The 5,646-nt window shown below is 43.5% G+C and overlaps 1 pseudogene; it reads right to left on the reverse strand.

Annotated features, from left to right (window-relative positions):
• Positions 1 to 253: 253 nt before the first annotated feature.
• LOC139448984 (microfibril-associated glycoprotein 4-like) lies at positions 254 to 5,020 on the reverse strand (annotated as a pseudogene).
• Positions 5,021 to 5,646: the final 626 nt, after the last annotated feature.

Consider the following 5,646-nt stretch of genomic DNA (forward strand, 5'->3'; position numbering starts at 1 on the left):
TCATTAACAGAAAGAACTGCAAGCATCATTCGAAATAATACTGTAACATAATCCCACTCTATAACGAGCCAATTAGGAAGCAGTATCACGCTTCTGACATGGGACATTTGCATTTATTAGTTGGATGCGGGTTTTATCATAATGCAAATTTAGTCAAAACTATCTAATGTACATTGTATATACTTCGCTGACAAATGTGACAGATGAATTGTGTAGAACCTAACAACTGTTGTCGTTGTCGTTGATAATGTTTTCACAGAACAAGGTCATCTTCAACAAACCAATAAACCTTCTTTAAAATCATAAGGACGGCCCACATCAACTCCATTGCAACCGTCCCATTTCGGTTTGTTGGCCAATACAATCCATTTGAATGAAATCTCAGCTTTGTACAACCAATTGGATGAAACCACCATCCAGCGCTATTAGCACGGGCACAGCCATTGACGTCATTGTCATATGTTCCAAAACGTGCCCCGTTTAGGTTCTTGGTTTCGTCTCCTGCTCCACCCAAGCCATCCAGATATTGCTCGCTCATTTTGTAAGAATTGTCCCACTCAAAGCTGTCCCAGTGCAGAGCATAACCTTCCGCTTCAGAGTCCACGCGGAAGTTTCTACATTATATAACACCAATACCATAATCAAAAGCTGATAGAAGAACACGTACACCATACACGCCCTGTTTTGTGAGCTGGTGTAGATTTTCAAGGCCAAAAAATGAGAAGCCTTCAACATATGGATAATACCGTTTCATCTGTTGCCATGGAAGTGTGTAGTTTGAGTTAAACGTAAGGGTGTATATTTCTGCCACACGACCGCCCCCATGATAACAAACCCACTCAAGTGCCTCTTCAGATCCAAATGGCTGGATGATGTATGGACTAAACCATGCCTTGGGTGTCTCTGTACAGTCTGGATAGAAAATATGTACAAGCATGAACAGTTGGGCAACCTGTGTTCTAGGATAAGTAGCTGTTTGATAACGTTTGTTAGTTGTTGAACGCAACACTCGGCAATATTCGAGTAATATGACGGTAATATCCAGTGATTGATATCATAAGCATGTTCTGTACTCTCCCCCGTACCAAAACTTACATCACTCTCAATTACTATCTAATCGGGGGCGGTCGGGTAGCCTGGTGGTTAAAGCGTTCGTTCGTCAGGCCGAGGACCCGCGTTCGATTCCCGACATGCGTACAATGTGTGAAGCCTGTTTCTGGTGTCCCCCACCGTGATATTGCTTGAATAGTGCTAATAGCGGCGTAAAACTAAACTTACTCACTACTATCACATCAATATTAAGTTTTAATGAAGTCTTTAAAATAGTTCACACCTTAAAATAAGGATGTCATATCGGAGTGGACAATATCAATAAAGTACTACCTTGTGAATGCTTCATGATCAAACGATCATTTCATTTGTATTTGAAATAACAGATACATCGAGTGATTGGTTTCCTTTGACCAACATACCTCGGTAGCGCCTCTGACAGTAATGACCCACAAAGCCTTCAGCACAGTGACAGGTCCTGTTACAAGTGTAGAAAGTTACCCCGTTCTCACACGGATCCACCTATGATAGACAAGTATATATAGTACAATGAAAGAAATCATCTTCTGCGCCACGTTCATGAGGCGGCTTGAAAAGAATCCAAATTTTGTGTTTTACCAAATGAAATTTTGTTTCCATAGTTTGCTTGTTTTAATTAGTTATCATTACACTAATGTTTCATTGACTTACATGATTTTGCAAAGGAGAAATACAATATAGTAATTTTGTTGTAGCCAACTGCTCAATAAAATATAGTCAATCTTGAATATAGAAACAACAGAACTTTACCATCGCAGTCTGACTACAGCCATTACCAGCGGCAAGCCTCGAACAGTTGCCCTCCACGTACGACCCGGTTAACTGACACGTATAACCATCCCCGGTCTTACAGTAGGAGGCTGACAGACAGACCGGGTTATTCAGGCACTTCACAGAACACTCGATCCTGCTTCTGACTGGTACTGATTCAAGGATATCACTGTCCGTTTTAGTGGACAGGCAACTCGTGAACGAAACACGTCTCCTAGTTGCAAGGATCACCAGGGGAGGGGGAGACAACTAGCATCAGCAGGAACATCTGTGGAAGCTTCATTATCAGTTTGTGGGACCTGGTGTCGGTTGGACTGAATGATTATCACCTGCAAAACATAGTCGTGAAGGCTGCATATTATGGAATACTGTAAGGGACATTCTCGCGATCTCGCATTCTCGCGATCTCGACCTTTGGAAACGAGGTAAATATGCCAAAAACACGAGAATGCGAGATCGCGAGAATGCGAGATTTGGCCAAAATCTCGCGTTCTCGCGATCTCGCATTCTCGTGTTTTTGGTACATAGCACTTTTTGTCAAAAGTCGACAACGCGAGAATGCGACATTTGGACATGATGCAAAATCTCGCAATCTCGCAATCTCGACTTGTCAAATTAGGCCACTAAAACACGAAATCGCGAGAACGCGAGAATGCGACATTTCATTTTCTCGCGATCTCGCGTTCTCGCGTTCTCGCGTTTTAGACGCTGTCCGTGCGCATGCGTAATATCATAAGGTCAAGCGCATGCGCACGTTAGTAGTCCTATGGTCATGCTTCTTTCATGCTCTTCATTCTCCAAGTAGCATTTCGCAAACTTATGACTTGAGCTTGGAAATGCTATGTAATTTAAATACACAAAGTCTGAGTCATCTCCCGTTGTTACAGTTTCCTATGTACTTTATAATAAAACCCTCAACATGCTCAATATATTTTACAAAAGAAATTGTGTGCATGAATGTCCAATGATGGTGAAAACATTAACTATCACCGTCAGTGAGTGAGTGAGTAGTATTGCTTAAAGTCGCATCAGCAGTATTGCAGCTATTCACGGCTACACTGTGAGTTACAGAAATAATCACAAGCCAGTGAGTTTCTCAATGAGGCAATTTTATACACGGCTAGAATATTCATTAAAAGAAAATTCTCACAGACCAAATTGTAGCATTCGGATAAAATGATATTGTCCGATGGTTTTTTTGTTTGTTTTTATACGATACCTTATTCGCTACTTTAATAAATTGATGTTCATCCGCGCCCGCCTGACAACAAAACATCCTGCCTTACATTATTTTAATGCCCTCAAATTCCTAGAAATAGAAGTATCGTTAATATGAGTGTTTCTACTTTCTTTACCTGATAAAATACTCCGCAACACGTAGCCCTACTGAACACACATGATGCATGTGAATCGCATCCGTCGACAGCAATTGTACACATATGCCTAAAGTAGGTCGATAAGAACAAAATAAAACGTTAAATTTAAATGTCTCCTGTCTCCCATGTTTTTAAAAAATCAATCAAACTGTAACTATTAATTTATTGCGGCCATAACATCCAAATGACAGGCATGCTTATACTGGAAAAGTACCGCCAATATCAAGCCTGGGGGACCGGCATGGCTCTGAATAAGTGAGTGAGTTTGGCTTAACACTGCTTTGAACAGTATTTATATTTCAGTTATATCCCGGCTTGTAGGTTTAAAGGGGCACTAATCTTCTTCTCGGCTGTCTAACACTGCCAGCTGGGGTTCACTATCTGCCGATTTGCTCGCTGACGCAACTGAGTGTGACAAGAGACTGGACTACTGTGTTCAAGAACACTGATTGGTTACCTGTAATCTCTGAATCTCAGACACAGGGCGCATGTTAATTAATTTCGTCAGCCTAAACAAACGGACAAAAACAACGATGGAAGCTCATCGGATGTCGTTATATGGAAATACCCCAGATGGTTATTTCACGAATACAGCCTTCATGTTCTCTGTCGTTCTTTACACGTGCTTTACGGATTTTGGGAAATATTGGTGTTTTTCAGCATTTTTATAAAACATTCTTTCCCAAATTATCGTGCAATCCCGGGTATAAATTACGCACGGACCTGTTCCCTATAAATGGTTGCGATGATTAACACCAACGAACATGCCAAGACTGACCGCTGTCCAGAGTGAGTGAGTGAGTGTGTTTGGTTTTACGCCGCTTTTAGCAATATTCCAGCAATATCACGGCGGGGGACACCAGAAATGGGCTTCACACATTGTACCCATGTCTGGAATCGAACCCGGGTCTTCGGCGTGACGAGCGAACGCTTCAACCACTAGGCTACCCGACCGCCCCACCGCTGTCCAGAGGGAGAGAGCCATATGTATGCTGGAGCGACACAGAGAGCGGTTGCCATTAACATGAACTGCTCCAGACTGGTCGCACGTCTCCGACAGACTGGCAGAACCGCAGACACACCACGGAGTGGCAGACCAAAGGTCACGACCCCGCAGGATGACTGCTTTTTACGAGTACTTCATCCGAGGAACAGATTTCTTACTGTGACGTCATCAGCTGCCAACAGCTTAGGACATCCGGTCAGCAGACAAACTGTGACCAGACGACTACGACATTATGGTCTCCGGGCTTATCGCCCTTTCAAGGGCATGACCTTGACCCGTCAACATCGACGTGCCAGATTGACGTGGTGCAGGCAAACTCAGCGATGGCAACAAAGGGATTGGCGGCGAGTGCCGTTAAGTGACGAGAGCAGGTTCCAACTCTTCAAACCTGATGGGCGGACGCGAGTTTATCGACGACGTGGTGAACGTACGGCTCCTTGTTGTGTCCAGGAGGTTGAACCTTACGGGGGCGGAAGTGTGATGGTCTGGGGCGGCGTTTGCGGGGACGAGAAGACGGAACTTCTCATCATCGAAGGCAATCTGACAGCACAACGCTACATTGACAATATCGTACGGCCAGTGGTTCTTCCTTTCATCCAGCGTCAACAACGGACGGTGTTCCAACAAGATAACGCCACACCCCATAAAGCCCGTATTACTAGAGACTTCCTCAACGCCTACAGCGTGACTGTCCTGCCATGGCCAGCTCGATCACCAGATATGTCACCCTCAGAACATCTCGGACCAGCTGGTGCGTCGTCTTCGGAAACGTCAACATCCTCCCTTCACGAGACAAGCGTTGATCGTTGCCCTCCGTGAGGAATGGAATCGGATACCTGCGGTCGATGTGAGGACGCTTGTCTACTCAGTTCGACGCCGCATTCGAAGATGCATTGCCGCTCATGGAGGTCATATCCCGTTTTGAACGGTCTGGGCCGTTGTCACCTTAAAGTTGTAACCAATGTTGTTGATCGAATACTGGACGAATGACCCCTTGTCAAGAAATGTCCCTGTTGGAGGTCAAGGACTTTGTTGTTGAATTAGCAATTTTACGGTTCTGAATGATGAATTTCTACAATACAATAATTGGCCCAGTGGCGAGATGGTGTAAATATTGAGTTTTTGAACTCTTTTTTTTCATTTTTTCTTCCTTAGTATGTTCCCATAAAAACAGCATGCTTATTTTTGTAAATACCTTTGACCGACACTGGGAAAAGACCGTAGAGTTTCTGGCCGTTAGGGTTTCCAGAATTAAAATGGGACGTGTTAATTGTTATTGCTGCTTCAATTTGTGTTGGTCATATTTTATCATAGAAATATCGTTGGTAACGTTTCTTTTGGCCGTCAGTTTATTTTTATAGTTTAAAAAATGGTATCCCAGCAGTGAAAGCATTTTCGGATTTT

Source organism: Haliotis cracherodii, unplaced genomic scaffold, assembly GCF_022045235.1.
Source record: "Haliotis cracherodii isolate W230 unplaced genomic scaffold, xgHalCrac1.p SCAF_7, whole genome shotgun sequence".
Taxonomy (NCBI): Eukaryota; Metazoa; Mollusca; class Gastropoda; order Lepetellida; family Haliotidae; genus Haliotis; species Haliotis cracherodii.